The sequence below is a fragment of the Hyla sarda genome, chromosome 10 (genome assembly GCF_029499605.1).
Source record: "Hyla sarda isolate aHylSar1 chromosome 10, aHylSar1.hap1, whole genome shotgun sequence".
NCBI classification, from domain to species: Eukaryota; Metazoa; Chordata; class Amphibia; order Anura; family Hylidae; genus Hyla; species Hyla sarda.
In genome coordinates this window covers 63,627,910-63,646,608 of record NC_079198.1, presented here as the reverse complement: position 1 = coordinate 63,646,608, position 18,699 = coordinate 63,627,910, and positions in this window count along the sequence as shown.

Below are 18,699 nucleotides of genomic sequence, written 5' to 3'. Positions count from 1 at the left end.
GTTCTTTTCTGTCAGACCAATGTGCTCTCTGCTGACACCTCTGTCAATTTTAGGAACTGTCCAGAGTAGGAGCAAATCCTTAAAGCAAACCTCTCTTGCTCGTGACAATTCCTAACATAGACAGAGGTGTCAGCAGAGAGCACTCTGGTCAGACAGAAAATAACTATACCACTTCCTCTTGACCATACAGCAGCTCATAAGTACTGGAAGGATTAAAGGGGTACTCTGGTGCTTAAACATCTTATCCCCTATCCAAAGGATGGGGGATAAGATGCCTGATTGCGGGAGTCCCGCCGCTGGGGCCCCCTGGGATCATGCACGCGGCACCCTGTTTGTAATCAGACCCCGGAGCGTGTTCGCTCCGGGTCTGATTACCGGCGACCGCAGGGCAGGCGGCATTTGACTTCACGACTACGCCCCGTGTGCGTCACACTCCGCTCCTCAATAGCTATCACGCCCCCTCCCGTAGGCTTGCAATGAGGGGCGGAGCATGACGTCACACGGGGGCGGAGGCGTGACGTCACACGCCGCCCGCCCTGCGGTCGACCATAATGAGACCCAGAGTGAACACGCTCCGGGTCTGATTACAAACGAGGTGCCGCGTGCATGATCCAGGGGGTCCCCAGCGGCGGGACTCCCGCGATCAGGCATCTTATCCCCTATCCTTTGGATAGGGGATAAGAAGTTTAAGCACCGGAGTATCCCTTTAAGATTTTTAAATAGAAGTAAATTACAAATCTGTTTAACTTTCCGCCACCAGGTGATTATAAAAAAATAGTTTTCCACTGGAGTACCCCTTTATTAAGCCCCAGCCACATAGTCAGGGAAGTTGATCTGCAATCTATTGCAATACCAGCACTTGTGGTCAGGCAGAAAGGAAATTCAAAAAGAAAATAACTTCCCGTGGAGCATACAGCAGCTGATAAGTACTGGAAGGATTGGGATTTTGTAATAGAGGTAATTTACAAATCTGTTTAACTTTCTTGCACCAGTTGATTTAAAAGATAATGTTTTCCAGTGGAGTACCCCTTTCTTCAAATGATGAGGTTAGTATTGTATCACATATTCTATATTCTGCCTTGGGGTCTTTAATGCATCTTGGGTGTAAAAACCGAAGGGCAGAATATTGAATATTTGATACCGCAGTATTTGAAGGGATTCAGTGGTAATTGTTTCAGAAGTTTAAAGGTAGGCAGATAATGTAACAGAGCAGCAGGAAATGCTAGTAGAATGTTTGGGTGTATAGGGAGAGGTATTAGCATTGCATCCCTGTTCTGCCTCTGGTCGGCACTCAGCTTCCAATCAGCAGCTTCAGCGGCCACAAGCACATTTTTCTGGCTTCATGGCTCCCATTACTGAGCGTTGAGTGTGACCACCTAGTTTGTTATTAGGCTGTGGTGGTCATGTGAACAGTTACACGTCACTGCTGGAATAACACCTAAGTGCCGGCCGCATGCAGAAGGGGAATCAACATGAAAAGAGAGGAGGATAACCCCTTTAACCCCTTAAGGACCGAGACCATTTTTAACCTTAAGGACCAGGCCAATTTTATTTTTGCGTTTTGGTTTTTTCTCCTCGCCTTCTAAAATCCATAACTCTTGTATATTTCCATCTACAGACCCATATAAGGGCTTTTTTTTTTTTGCGTGACCAATTGTACTTTGTAATGAAACCTCTCATTTTACCATAAAATGTATGGCGAACCCAAAAAAACTTTTTTTTTAGGGAGGAAATTTAAAAGAAAACCACAATTTTGCACATTTTGGAGGGTTTTGTTTTCACACTGTACATTTTATGGTAACAATGACGTGTTCTTTATTCTGTGGGTCAATATGATTAAATTGAGACCCATGGCTAGATACTTTCATATTTTTGTACCGCTTAAAAAAAAATCTCAAACTTTTTGTACAAAATCAGTAATCTAAAATCGCCCTATTTTGACCACTTATAACTTTTTCATTTTTCCGTATATAGGGTGGTATGAGGGCTCATATTTTGCGCCATCATATGTAATTTTTATTGATACCACATTTGCATATATAGAAAACTTTTAGATCATTTTTTATAAAAAAATGTTTTATAAAATGTGACAAAAAAGCTGCATTTTTGGACTTTTTTTTTTTTACACCATTCACCATATGTGATCATTAACATTATATTTTGATAGTTCGGACACTTACGCACACGGCGATACCAAATATGTTTATGAAAAAAATTACGCTTTTTGGGTACAAAATGGGAAAAACTAACAATTTTTATTGGGGGAGGGGATTCTTCACTTTTTTTTAACTTTTTATCTTTACAACTTTTTTTTTTTTAACACTTTTTATGTCTCCATAGGGTACTATCTAAAGCGATCATTTGATTGCTAATACTGTTCAGTGCTATGCATAGGACATAGCACTGATCAGTATTATTGGTGAGGGAGACGGCCGGAGCCAGGTGAGGGGATCTCCGGCCTGTCGGATCATCCATTTAAAGTACCGCACTGCCGCAGATGCCATGATCTGTATTGATCACGACATCTGAGGGGTTAATGGCGGACATCCGTGCAATTGTGGATGTCGCCCATTACGGGCGTGAACCTGCCGTGTATGACGCGAGCACCGTTCCGATGCTCGTGGTCATACACAGGACGTAAATGTTCATCCTGGTGCACGAAGTACCGCCAAACCAGGACGTACATTTACGTCCGTGGTCGTTAAGGGGTTAAAGGATGAAATTCTGATCATACTAGTTTTAGCATTGCTCATTTTTTGTATAGACCTAAATAGTGCAATATTGTAGACAGACACATAACTGCACAATACCAGCAAATAGCAGCAAACACATTTGATTTCCAGACTGCAAATGATCGGAACATCCAAGTGTGTGATTAAGAGAATTCTCCTGTGTTAATGTAGGTAAAGAATCATCTTCTATTAACAGGAAGGTGATGATGAAATGTATAATGGAAAATTTTATAGCATAATGGAATCTGTATTTTATATTACTGATGCTTTCATTGTGACATATTGCATGTAGTGGATGATTTACAGAGGATCTAAATGGACATTGCCAAATCCTTGCATGACCTTCAAAGCCGAGCATGCTGCTTGTTTTCATTGGGAAGTGATGCTGTTAGGAATTAACTGCTCAAATGACAGATTAGGAAAGAATAGAAGCATTTGGGTACATAGAGGTACACCTGACAGACAAGAAGTCTGTCGCCACATCTGATTTGATTTAACTTCACGGTGGTGCACTTAGGCAGACAACACACTGGACTGTGATGAACCTTCCCAAAATAAATGATGCAACTCTAAAAATAAAAAGCCGGATAACACACTCATTTATTTTATAGTGCTTTTATTGATCCATTTATTGTCTAAGATTTTTCTTAAAAAGTGACCCCGCTCCTCCATTTATTATATAAATAAATTAAAATGCCACAGCAATCAGTTCCATGGTATTGCTAATAGTTGGACACTTAAATGACCTGAAAATTCCCACCCAATATATTGCAGTACCATATGACTACTATTCATAGGGTTTACTTGTCAAATTATACTTGGTGGATGTAGTAAAAGTTCCATTGGCTGGATAAGAGAGATATAATCTACAGATTTTGTGTATATGTTATACTTTGAAATGTATTATGCCCTATCCTTAGGATAGGGAATACGTTTTCATATCCCGGTGTACTCCTTTAAATTACAATATATAGTACTGTCCCTTAAAATGGAACCAGTCAAGCTTATGAATATAGCTAATGTGAATTTGTGATTAAAACTGTGACTAATTTAATGTTTTGCACATGAAATGGAGACTTTAGATGGTCACTAACCTGTCAACAAACCTTACATAACCAATAGTACAAGTGGACATGAGAAACTTTGTATATCTTATTAGATAAAATGTCTTACCATTTACCAGGGTCCCCCCTCCCTTTCAATTATTGAATCTGAAAAACACTGCTTAAAGTCCATCTTAGACTGCAAGCTCACTGAGGGATCAGTTACATGCAGCCCCTAAAAAGGTATAAAGAGGGGATAGGAAGGAGAAGGGAGTTGCAGAGTGAGAAAGAAAGAAACAGAAAGAGAGACAGACAGAGAGAGAGACCTAGAGCAAAGCCCTAGTTAGTCTATTATCTTGTTCATCTGCTTAATTCTCGGATTATTGTACTGCTATATAATGTCTTTCATACCGGCTGCTGTGAGCAATGTATGCAAGATAGCATAGGAGCTAGTCTCTACCCACTAGCTAAGGAGCACCGAAAATTATATATGTAGCCTGAAATTAAAAAGCTGGTAAAAATGCCATACATAGGTTATATAATGGCCTTAAATATTGTGCTATACTTTATATACACACATATTTCAGTTTAACCTGAAAAGTTTGCTGAAAAGTTAGTGACCATATAGGTGAGGCTGATAATAAATAAAAAGAACATATAGCTTTCCACTAAAAGAAAGAAAACTATGTTTATGCATGTCACTGTGTCATTTTAGTGAGTAAAAAAGAAATGTTTTTCATAGATTTTTACTGTACTTCTAAGGGCTAAGCAAGATCTTCTTCTGTGCTGACCAGGCCAAAAAGACCAAAACAAAATTGGTCTACTAACGATGTTTTCCTAGTCAGAAATTAACATATTCTGTATCCATGTAAATGGAATGGCACTTTTGGATAAGGGCTCTATGGTCACAAGGATTTAACATACATCAGGATCACAGACACTGTTCAAACCACCAACTGCTCTTGCTGAAGAAAATACTACATTTTGCAATTGTTCTTTCCAGCAAAGCAGAGAAACAAGCAATTTGGGCTCGCTCTTGACTTTGCCTTATAGTGGCCAGTCATAATATATTTCTATATATCATATAAAAATAAGATTTAAGGATAAAAGATGGCTATTATGATATACTTTGCAGACTTGTTTTGCCTATAGCAACCAATTTCTGCTGACATTTTTTTCATTTCAGATACTGTTCATACTGTGCATCCTGCCCCACTAATCCTCTAGTGTTCGTACATGCTTTATCTTTAGGTAGTTTCTTTTGAAAGCTTATGTATGGTAGAGAAAATATATTAATTGTATAGATGGGCCTAACTTGATTTTCTTTTATTTAATACCCATCCATAATGTTTAAGCCTGATCTAGAACATAATGGCAATACCATGTTACAATTCACACTTTTGGTTTGGCTGAATCATTCTCTTCATTCCCAATCCAAACATGAACAACATACATAAACAATTAACATTAATAAGCACATAGTGTTAATACATCTACATAAACATGATTTCATACACAGACACTGAACAGTCAGTCCTACAACTTAAAGTGAAGAGTGGGAAAGAGGAATAGAATGACAAGCCATCCATATGCTTCTCTTCGGTGTTATTGAGGCACATTTGAAAAGCAGATTCGTTTTGCCCTTAATATTGTATAAACTCTGTGACACCTCCTGGTGCTCATTGTGGCAACGCGCTTCAGTACTGAGTTCATTAGAAAGAAAAGAACATGAAAAACCAAAAACAGTTTCAAGAAGTTCCTGAGCATTTTCATGGCAATGTGAGGAAAACGTCCACAGATGTGTACAGAGTTGGCACCTTGGGGGGACAATTGATGTGACGTTCTCCATTCACAGCAATGTATCTCTTATTAAAATGCACTGAATTATTATACACAGCATTAGAAACGCAGCTTGGCTTCAGTAGATAAAAAATACTATTTAAAAAGGAACTTAGAGGACACCTTGTACATTTAAACCCACATTGTAGCCAACACTACATCTTTCTAGCATGAATTTTTTCAACTCTTCTTCGAACATCTACAGAAGGCCAGTGGATTTGACAGATAGAGAATATAAATGTTACAATAAAAGTACATTGACGGAAACAGCACATAACAGGGGCAACAAGCACTTGGGAATAAAAATGAGGCTGAGATATCCACAGAGATATATCTGTACAGAATATACATGGCAGATGACTCTGATGGAGAAACTTTAATATATATTTTCCTTTATCAAGTGGGAATTCTTCCTAAAAGTGGAAATAGAACTTTTTTTTCTTTTTTTTTTTATACATGAAAAAGAGAAAGTGTCAAACTCAACTTGATACGTTCTAAAACTACATTCACATCAAAAGGGATTCATTTGTTCCCAGTGTTAGGTATCTCTTTAAAGACATCAGTCAAGTAATATGCAAAGCTATCCTGTATTCTGCATTGATGGGTTTATGTCAAAGCATCCACTAGGATAAATACCTGCATAAAACTGCTATAGGCTTAAAGCAAATTCAAACAAAATGGACCCACCCAAAGCAAATGAATTCCTGTATTCATTAAAAGACAGATGCTAGAAAAAATGTGCAGTTTAGAGTGTTCATAAGAAGCAGTTTTCACCTGATTCGCAAGACTTTCAGCACCCTCTGCAACACATTAACTAATTAAGACCATTGCCTACAGATGGAGGTGAGCTGTGTTTAACTGTTTCTTGTGCACTGTGTTAACTCACTGAGTAAGAATAACTATGTAGGCTCACCGGCAGTCCTGCGAAGACATACAGATAAGTATTCATTATTATATCGCAATGAGTTGACAAACCCAGCTTTACTACATCTGTCTCTTACTAATGTTCATTTATGGATCTGAAACCAACATCACACACACACACACACTTAACCAAATCTTATTTAATTTTATGTAGGAATTTACAAATACAAAAAAATGGATAGGCTTACTATTTATAACTTTTTTTTTTTTTTTTTTTTTTAAAGAACTGTCCTAATTGCACAAAATGCCTTAAAATGACAAACTGTGATATATGTGTATTTCTGTAGAGGGTAATAAAAAAAAAAAAGAAAAAGAATGGTGCAAAAGTAAAGGAAAAACAGAGCTAATATTTTAATAAATAGTACCATACTTGTCTTTGGATTGAGTGTGGTATTGCAGCTCAGTTCCATTGAAGTGAATGGAGGCCAGTTTTAATACTACACACAACCTGAGTACAGGTATAGTTTTGTTTTTGAAAGAAATTAGTTCTGTTTGTCAGTTTCTGGCTAACCCCTATAAAGTAACATGAGTGGTAAGTGGCCAGTGATGGAAAATCAAAGCAAAACTGGCTTAGCTGCCCAAAGCAACCAATAACAGCACACCCTGCAACTTCTTTCTACAGGACTACATCAAGGACTCAGTTTGTACAAAGCCACATGATCTGAATGACCTGAGACAAAGCATCACTGAAACAGTGGAATCCATATCCGAAGATATGCTTGCACACATCTTGGCCAAACTGGACTACCATGTAGACATCTGCCATTTCTCTTCATGTTAATAGCTTTGTTTTACATTCTCTCAGTTATTATTACCGAGACTATAATTTTACCCTATATTTTTTCCTTATATTTTTGCATATGTAGACTCTATCAGCCTCAGATAGGCTTTTCCCAGTGAATAGAGGCAGTCTGTGACCCTAGCCCTCTGCATATCTTGCATATCCTAGGCATATCAGAATATGACTTCTTAGTTATCTTTCTTGGCACTTTGCACCCGAGCTTTTGCCCTAACAACCACCCCACAACTATATCTAGCGTATTGGTATATACTGTAGAAGCATCACTGAGATTAAGCTGGCATTAGATTTTTTACTCCAAAATGTTATGATTTCATATATAAAGATTTTTTTTAGCAACATCACTTGCCATACTCATCCTTTACACATCTAAACTTTTGGTCCATCCATTGTTAGAAGTCAGGAAGTTAAAAATCAGACATCTGGTTCTTCTAGTGAACAGTAGAGTGAAATGTTTCAGCTACTTTTATTAGGATCACAACAGCCATAGAATAGTATTTGAAATTCAGTCATCTAGTAAAGGTGTTACAAAGGACTACAGATATTTTTGGAGTTCTGATAGCTCCCAATATGGTGGGTGTAAGATGGCAAGTTTTATGCCAAGCCTGTAGGAGCAATATCTGAAAGTGAAAGAGATAAGGAGAATATATCTGACGTTTGAAAAATCTTCCAGTAGAACTATTAACTTCGTTGTAAGTCTATTATTTCTAATGAAGTGAACTACTTTTAAGAAGGGACATTTCAGCTACATTTCATTTTGAATAGGTATCTCTCTGCCTCATATTTCTGTTTCTTCTACTTGAGATGATACATTTTATCATGTAACTAGAGAGGAAAGAAAATTTTCACATTTCATGTTCAGAAAGTTTTTGAGCTGTTAGTGAAGTGGAAATGTCTCTGTCTGACTCCTTGTTCAATCTCGATGCACTAAACCAAAAGACCTATGGGATTTAGATATTAATAATTCAAGCCAATAAGCTTATTATCTCATTCTTATCTCTTATTTTTTATCGTATTGCACATAATTCAAAAAGAATCTTATGGGGACATCAATGATCCTTTTCTTAGAAATGAATACAGTCATTACAGTTGGTAAGTTGTGGGTGGCTGCAGACATCCTGCATTACAGCCACTGTTGAAGAAATGTAACATGACATGGTTCAAAGGAATTGGAAACAGTGAAATAAAAGGCTGTGCTAAGTCTACCAGAACCACTTTTTGCAACAGGTCACAGCGTTTGGCTAATGAAGTTCTGATTGGGAAGATTTCCCTTTGTGACTTCTGCATGAGCTAATAGAATATGTGGTTACACAACAAAATGTTGTATGCTAAAATGAGGGCTACATCATTACAACATTGTACATGCTTTTCAAAAGGTCCTAGGGGTAAATGCAAAAAAGTTGTGTTTACTGCACTTTCACCTCAGTTTTCATCCTCACATCTTTTCATTCTTAGAAATGATCAAGTAACCAAACAATTGGATCAATTATCCTACCTGCAACAATGATCTCTGACCTATAATGCTTGCAAAATCAATAAAAGGACTTCAATTTCAGCCCATTACTTAGTTTTTATTATGCTACCCTAAAACTATTTCTAGGCATAAGAACCTCATTAAATTGATATGAGCCAAAACAAAGTTACAAAGCTAGAAAAACAATTATCTATGCCTTAAGATGTGATCAGTGTAGAAATAGAGTTAAAGGGGTACTCTGTTGCCCGTTCCTTTGGAACATTTGTTTCCGAACGCTTGGAGCAGGTAGCGGGGGTCGTGACATCACACCGCGCCCCCTCAATGCAAGTCTATGGGAGGGGTGTGGTGACCACCACGCCCCCTCCCATAGATTTGCATTAAGGAGGCATGGTGAGACATCATGAGGGGCGTGGTCGTGACATCACAATCCCCGACGCCGGCACCCAGCATTTTAAACGATCAGACATCTTATCTTATAAGATGTCTAGGGGCAGAGTACCCTTTTTATGAAGCAATTTGTTGGGGAAACATATATAATCTTTTAGTTATTCTCTCTAGTTAATTACTCTTTTCTTCCTTCTCCTAGGTGCCCATACATATTGGGTCAAAGTTGTTTAAAATGGTAATTTTTGCAAGTTGTTGTTGTCGGTTGTGTTTAGAATTTTGAAATATATTTTATCCACAATTTTTAGAAAAGAATATTCTCATAAAAAAACAACATAAAATATGAATAGCTGTGTACTGTATATGAAACGATCATTCACCAGACAATTGTTTGTCCAAAAATTGTTCAACCTACTTCTAATGTGTATGGCCACCTTTATTTGGAAGTCTTTCTTCTGAATAACTGAAAATAGCCAACATTACACCTATTACAGCTTCACTAGAGTTTGCCTATTATATGTTTTACTCTACAGAGGCAACTCTATTAGACAATGTAGCAAAACAGGGACAAGCAAAGCATTGAAAACCACTCAATGCCTGAAGGCTCAAGGGCTCACGTGAGCCCCAACCATGGCATTTACCGATTTATGAATGTTATCAGTTCCTCTGAACAGAAAGTGTTTTATTTTGGCCGGTTTAGCCTGATCCTGTATTGTTTTAATTAGATTCCTCTTCTTCCAGTCTGCCACTTACTGTGGTGCACAATGAGAGGCAGAATTAATGTCAGGCATTAAATTCATTATCACACCTGAGAATCAGAAGACATTCATTACTGTAGACATACTTATGTACTGGTGCATGAGCCCTGAATTTAACATACATTTTACATAAAAGTAGCACAGAAAAGGCTCTCAATCCTATTTCATTCAATTATAGCCTGTGTGGACTCTTTCATATAGCAGGCATCTAAGAAAAATTTCTATTGTGGCAGCTGGGCCACTGAATAATATTGACTCATAAAAGAACAGATATCTGTGTTTGTTGATTCCAACTACACTACTCAAAAAAAAAATAAAGGGAACACTAAGAAAACACATCCTAGATCTGAATGAATGAACTAATCGTATGACATACTTTCGTCTTTACATAGTTGAATGTGCTGACAACAAAATTACACAAAAATTATCAATGGACATCAAATTTATCAACCCATGGAGATCTGGATACGGAGTCACACTGAAAATCAAAGTGGAAAACCACACTACAGGCTGATCCAACTTTGATGTAATGTCCTTAAAACAAGTCAAAATGAGGCTCAGTAGTGTGTGTGTGGCCTCCACGTGCCCGTATGACCTCCCTACAATGCCTGGGCATGCTCCTGATGAGGTAGCGGATGGTATCTAAGGGATCTCCTCCCAGACCTGGACTAAAGCATTCGCCAACTTCTGGACAGACTGTGGTGCATTGGTGGATGGAGTGAGACATGATGTCCCAAATGTGCTCAATCGGATTCAGATCTGGGGAATAGGCGGGCCAGTCCATAGCATCAATGCCTTCATCTTGTAGGAACTGCTGACACACTCCAGCCACATGAGGTTTAGCATTGTCTTGCACTAGGAACCCAGGCCCAACCGCACCAGCATATGGTCTCACAAGGTGTCTGAGGATCTCATCTCTGTACCTAATGGCAGTCGGGTTACCTCTGGCAAGCACATGGAGGGCTGTGTCGCCCCCCAAAGAAATGCAACTCCACACCATTTCTGACCCACTGCCAAACCGGTCATGCTGGAGGATGTTGCAGGCAGCAGAATGTTCTCCACTGTGTCTCCGGTCACATCTGTCAAATGTGCTCAGTGTGAACCTGCTTTCATTTGTGAAGAACACAGGGCACCAGTGGCAAATTTGCCAATCTTTGTGTTCTCTGGCAAGTGCCCAACGTCCTGCATGGTGTTGAGCTGTAAGCACAACCCCCACCTGTGGACATCGGGCCCTCATACCAACCTTATGGAGTCTGTTTCTGACCGGTTGAGTGGACACATGCACATTTGTGGCCTGCTGGAGGTCATTTTGCAGGGCTCTGGTAGTGCTTCTCCTTGCACAAAGGCAGAGGTAGCGGTCCTGCTGCTGGGTTGTTGCCCTCAGACGGCCTCTTCCACATCTTCTGATGCACTGGCCTGTCTCCTGGTTGGGCCTTCATGCTATGGACGCTATGCTAACAAAGGAACACTTCCAAATGGGATCTCTGGATCAAGCAAGGTGCATAGGACTTTTCACCTTGCTTGATCCTGAGATCCCATTTGGAGGTGTTCCTTTGTCTGCTGTGCATTACCTAAGGAGCGGCTGCTGGGTCTCGTCTGTCTTGACTTATACACACTGTCACCATTGTTGTACTTGGTATAGTACAACCACCGTTGGTGAGCACCAGTCACTCTGGTTTATTAATATCTTGCATTTACATTATTACACTACAGAGCGCTTTTCTTTTGTTTTAGTTGGATACTACACTGATAGACACAGCAAACCTTCTTGCCACAGCTCGCATTGATGTGCCATCCTGGATGAGCTGCACTACCTGAGTCACTTGTGTGGGTTGTAGACTCCGTCTCATGCTACCACTAGAGTGAAAGCACCGCCAGCATTCAAAAGTGACTAAAACATCAGCCAGGAAGCATAGGAACTGAGAAGTAGTTTGTGGTCACCACCTGCAGAGCCACTCCATTATTGGGTGTGTCTTACTAATTGCTAATCATTTTCACCTGTTGTCTGTTCCATTTGCACAACAGCATGTGAAATTGATTGTCAAACAGTGTTGCTTCCTGAGTGAACAGTGTGATTTCACACAAGTGTGATTGACTTGGAGTTACATTGTGTTGTTTAAAGGGGTACTCAGGTGAAAAACTTTTTTTTTTTTTTAAATCAACTGGTGCCAGAAAGTTAAACAGATTTGTAAATTACTTCTATTAAAAAATCTTAATCCTTCCTGTACTTATTAGCTGCTGAATACTATAGAGGAAATTATTTTCTTTTTGAAACACAGAGCTGTCTGCTGACATCATGAGAACAGTGCTCTCTGCTGACATCTCTGTCCATTTTAGGAACTGCCCAGAACAGCATATGTTTGCTATGGGAATTTCCTTTTACTCTGGCAGTTCCTAAAATGGACAGATATGTCAGCAGAGAGCACTGTGCTCGTGATGTCAGCAGACAGCTCTGTGTTTCAAACGAAAAAGAATTTCCACTGTAGTAGTCAGCAGCTAATAAGTACAGGAAGGATTAATATTTTTTGATAGAAGTAATTTACAAATCTAGATAGGACAAAGAAAGAACGGAGCACTGACCGGATTAGCAGGTGTCTTTTATTCCATCCTCCACGAATACATGGCGTGCGGGGGAGCAGAGGTGGGCTGAGTCTCCAGCACACCTCTGCTCCCCCGCACGCCATGTATTCGTGGAAGATGGAATAAAAGACACCTGCTAATCCGGTCAGTGCTCCGTTCCTTCTTTGTCCTATCTAAGTTTGTGTACTGCTAAGTACTTTTTACGTTGAGCACTACTTCACCGGGACAGTGTCACAATATAGCTGTGGGGTGAACGCTGTGATAATGCTGCATCAGCCAGGTTCTGCGCAGAAAGGTGCAGGGTTCACTCCTTCTCTTTTGAATTGAAATAATTTACAAATCTGTTTAACTTTCTGCCACCAGTTGCTTTAAAAAAAAAAAAAAAGTTTTTCACCGAAGTACCCCTTTAAGTGTTTCCTTAATTTTTTTTGAGCAGTGTACTATTATTCTTGGCAATACGGTTTATTTTAACTTATTTCATAGTTTTCTGTCTTAAGTTAATCAGTCACATATCAATTACTTTCTGTATTGGTGACCACTTAACTTATAAAAGAACTAGGCACAAACTGTTACTGTGTGGTCACCTGCAGTTTGTAGCTAGACTGGTATCTCAGTTATGCTGCTATGACCAATACAAGCTTTGGTTCTGACCTAGGGCACCAGAAGATCTCCAGATGACATTATTTAAGTAAGTAAAATGTTTGGGGAAGATATGCATGTAGAACTATCTATCTATGTACAATATGTATCCAAAAAGATATGGCAAGTAAATATAGCTCTGTTTTCAATGCAATTATTAATGGGTATTCTGGCTTTATACATCCTATCCCCTATCCAAAGGATAGGGAATAAGATGTATGATCGCAGGGGTCCCACCACTTGGGACCCCCGCGATCTTGGGGTAGCCCCCGGCATTCTGTGCCGGGCGCTGCCTCTGAGAAGGGGGGATGTGATGTCACAGCAATGCCCCCTAGTGCTGCCACACCACACCCCTCCATTCATGTCTATGGGAGGGGGCGTGATGGCCATCACGCCCCCTCCCATAGACATGAAAGGAGGGTATGGCATGAAATCACTAGGGGGCGTGGCACCCATCTTGGAGGCAGTGCCCGGCACAGAATGCCAGGGCCTGCACCTATCCAGAGGATAGGGGATAACATTTCTAAAACAGGAATACCTCTTTAATCTATTATATGTTTAGATTTAACAAAATCTTTAGACAGTTGAAGCACTTTCCCTTCCACAGGACTGAATGGTCCATTATATTACTCATGGTTAAAATTCTGAAAAACTACTGTCTTGCTGGACTATTTATCCTGTCATAGATTCTTTCAGGCACTCTGGTTTCCTCAGCGGATAACTATACTTATAAGAGCATCTGTGTAGGAAAAAATATAACATAGTGTTGCTATACTGTATAAATAATAATTAGCTAAATGAAAATATCAATCATTTATTCTCTCTTCATTTAACAAAAGTTAGTCCAGAGTTGTCCAAAAAACTTAGATCTTTAAGTGTGCTAAGATTTGGGACATTTGTTATTTTACGCCAAGAAAGTAAATAGGCACAAAAATGGGCTGTGGTCAAGCTTAAGAATGTGGATTAAACCATGCCCATATGTGTTAGTCAAGGGCTGCACAATCTTGCCGATAATACAGCAGATTTCCTATCATACAGTCTTTGGCCACAACATAGACATGGAAACTCACCCTTAAAAGCGATACTTCGTGGAATGATATTTTTTTTATTTTTAAATCAAGTGGTGCCAGAAAGATAAACAGATTTGTAAATTACTTCTATTTAAAAATCTTAATCCTTCCAGTACTTCTGTATACAACAGAGGGAGTTCTTTTCTTTTTGAATTTCTTTTCTATCTGACAACTTTATTCTCTGCTGACACCTCTGCCCATGTCAGCAACTTTCCAGAGCAAAATAGGTTTGCTATGGGGATTTGCTCCTACTCTGGACAGTTCCTGACATGGACAGAGGTGTCAGTAGAGAGAACTGTGGACAGACAGAAAAGAAATTCAAAAAGAAAAGAACTTTCTCTGGAATTACTGAAAGGATTAAGATTTTTAAATAGAAATAATTTACAAATCTGTTTAACTTTCTGGCACCAGTTGATTTAAAGGGAAAAAAAATCACTGGAGTACCCCTTTAAAATGAGCTACAAATTAGATGCCACCTACCCACATAAATTGCATTGTTGCTAAATACTTTATTATTAATGATTGTTTGTAAATGCAGCTACTTCCCTTTGATTTCAAACTCAATGGCCCAGATTTACTAAAAATGTTAACTTTTTAGACAAAATACTGACTTAAACAGTCTTTAAATGTGCCAGATGTATGAAAATGTATCAGGCTATGTGACATATCTGAAGACTGTTTCCAAGTTTAGACCAACTATGACTTACTTTAACCCCTTAACGACCACGGATGTATATTTACGTCCGTGGCCGGCTCCCACAATATAACGCGGGGTCACGCATGGAACTGAAGCCGGAACCCGGGGCTAATAGCATGCGGTAGCAATCGCGGTGCCGTGCGCTATTAACGATTTAGACGAATGTAAAAGCTTGTGCTTCACATCCTCATAAGATCTCGGGTGTCAGTGAATAAAAAATATTGTTCACATCCAGAGAAATGTAATCCATACAGAACTAATGTTTCCAACCTGTAGTACATTATTTGTTGCCTAACTCTTCAGCATACAATGATTTTGCTTTATTTTTATTAAACCAGAAACTCTTGAAATGTTAAAATAGGATGGCTACTGTTCGAACCATGATAAGCAGCTTTTACACGCTTTTACACTAGCAAAATGAACTTTACAGACACGTGGCACAGAGCTGAGAGGCAGGACCTCTACCCACAAACCAGTATTGACTCTGGTAAATATGACCCTTTATGTAGTACAGAGAAATAATTAAAGGGGTACTCCGCCCACAGGCATCTTATCCCCCGAGATCAGACATATTATCCTCTATCCTTTAGTCTGTGGGCTTAGTACCCCTTTAATTCCGTTATAGGCTTGCTCCATGAAATCAATGCTGCATAATATGAAATGTGTTACTGTATAACTGAAATAAAATTAAGGTAATGAAAATGATGATGATACTGTCCTTTTAAATTTCTGCAGTAGCAGGACAATGTAAAGAGTTTTCCATCCCTGAATGAATGAAATATTGATACACTATAAATAAAGAAAATATTATTGGTATAACCTGTAATGTGCAATACCCTACTCAGCCATACTGAATATTTAATAGACCAATGTGAGAGGAATAGATTTGGCCTTTTTGGTTGCCCCTTAACTGTCCTAGATAAACAAAAAAAACAAAAAAGATATACCGGTAACAGTTTTTTTTTTTTTTTCCCCAAGGAAGAAAGTTCTCTCCTGTAAAAGCTAGAATCAGATCCATATGTGAAGATAGAACATGTTTGATATGTCTCTATCCGATTGGACCTATTCCCAGTATCACAAACAGTTAAAGTATGTCTCAGCAGGAGCTCTTAATTTGTGGTGAGACATAATAAAGCACCCATATATGTCTATCGGGCCATATCAAAGTTCTAAATCTGGATGTAGACAGATGTTTCCTCTGATGGATTTTTATGGAGAAAAATAATTGCTTCTAATGGAAAATAACTCCTGTAGCACTTCTATTTTCCTTCAAATCAATGTGTAATCCCTAAGGAGCCTTAACCCCTTAACGACGCAGGACGTATATTTACGTCCTGCGCCGGCTCCCGCGATATGAAGCGGGATCGCGCCGCGATCCTGCATCATATCGCTTCGGTCCCGGCGCTCATCAACGGCCGGGACCCGCGGCTAATACCACACATCGCCGATCGCGGCGATGTGCGGTATTAACCCTTTAGAAGCGGCGGTCAAAGCTGACCGCCGCTTCTAAAGTGAAAGTGAAAGTATCCCGGCTGCTCTGTCGGGCTGTTCGGGACCGCCGCAGTGAAATCGCGGCGTCCCGAACAGCTGATCGGACACCGGGAGGGCCCTTACCTGCCTCCTCGGTGTCCGATCGACGAATGACTGCTCCGTTCCTGAGATCCAGACAGGAGCAGTCAAGCCCCGATAATGCTGATCACAGGCGTGTTAATACACGCCAGTGATCAGCATAGGAGATCAGTGTGTGCAGTGTTATAGGTCCCTATGGGACCTATAACACTGCAAAAAAAAAGTTAAAAAAAAGTGTTAATAAAGGTCATTTAACCCCTTCCCTAATAAAAGTTTGAATCACCCCCCTTTTCCCATAATAAAAATAAAACAGTGTAAAAAAAATGAAAAATAAACATATGTGGTATCGCCGCGTGCGTAAATGTCCGAACTATAAAAATATATAATTAATTAAACCGCACGGTCAATGGCGTATGCGCAAAAAAATTCCAAAGTCCAAAAAAGCGTATTTTGGTCACTTTTTATACCATTAAAAAAATGAATAAAAAGTGATCAAAAAGTCCGATCAAAACAAAAATCATACCGATAAAAACTTCAAATCACGGCGCAAAAAATGAGTCCTCATAACGCCCTGTACGTGGGAAAATAAAAAAGTTATAGGGGTCAGAAGATGACATTTTTAAACGTATAAATTTTCATGCATGTAGTTATGATTTTTTCCAGAGGTGTGACAAAATCAAACCTATATAAGTAGGGTATCATTTTAACCGCATGGACCTACAGAATAATGATAAGGTGTAATTTTTACCGAAATATGCACTGCGTAGAAACGGAAGCCCCCAAAAGTTACAAAATGGCGTTTTTTTTTCAATTTTGTCGCACAATGAATTTTTTTTCCGTTTCGCCATGCGTTTTTGGGTAAAATGACTAATTTCACTGCAAAGTAGAATTGGCGACACAAAAAATAAGCCATAATATGGATTTTTAGGTGGAAAATTGAAAGGGTTATGATTTTTAAAAGGTAAGGAGGAAAAAACGAAAGTGCAAAAATGGAAAAACCCTGAGTCCTTAAGGGGTTAAAGGGGTACTCCAGTGGAAAACATTTTTTATTTTTTTTTTTATCAACTGGTGCCAGAAAGTTAAACAGATTTGTAAATTACTTCTATTAAAAATTCTTAATCCTTCCAGTACTTATGGAACTTATGGACAGAGGTGTCAGCAGAGAGCACTGTGGTCATACTGAAAAGAACTCCAGAAAGAAATATAACTTCTTGTACAGCAGCTGATAAGTACTGCAAGGATTAAGATTTTTAAATAGAAGTAATTTACAAATCTCAGATCTTGAAATAAAAAGGAGTAGTAGAAAAGGTCGGCAGACTCACCAAAGACTTCTTTTCCAGGGTAATTTCTTTATTTCATACTCACATATAAAAGATAGATACAAATGGTGGGAGAGGGATCACAGTGGGGGGTATTCACTGTCTGGCGACAGACTCTGTTTCGCTCGGTATTCGAGCTTCTTCTGGCCTGAAGAAGGCCAGAAGAAGCTCGAATACCGAGCGAAACAGAGTCTGTCGCCAGACAGTGAATACCCCCCACTGTGATCCCTCTCCCACCATTTGTATCTATCTTTTATATGTGAGTATGAAATAAAGAAATTACCCTGGAAAAGAAGTCTTTGGTGAGTCTGCCGACCTTTTCTACTACTCCTTTTTATTTCAAGATCTGTGATTTACTACTGATAGTCAGAGCACCACCAACACTTCGGGGAACACTCCAACACGTCCCCTAGTCCAAATACGTGAGAATATCAGCAGCAGTGCCGGACATTACACTCTCTGTTTGAACATAATTTACAAATCTGTTTAACTTTCTGGCACCAGTTGATAAAATAGTTTTCCCCTTCTTGTGGAGATTCTAGCTTGGTATATAATATACTTCTACAAGAAGGGAAAGTCACCCATCGTCATATAATGCCCATTCATGTTTAAGGCTCTTTAATGCTGCATTCACATTACGTTTGCTTCCTACAGCTGGGAAATGTGAAAACCAGGCACTCCCACATCCCAGCCGGACCTGTGCAGCTTCTCATTCACTTTAATGAGCCGACCGGAATCAGATCACTCTGAGCTGCTCATTTTTGGCCCGCATCCGGTTTTGTGACCGGACCGTGGTATACTGCGGTTTTAAGTCCGGTCACAAAACCAGATACGGACCAAAAATTAGCCAGATCTGGCAGATCGAAGCAAAC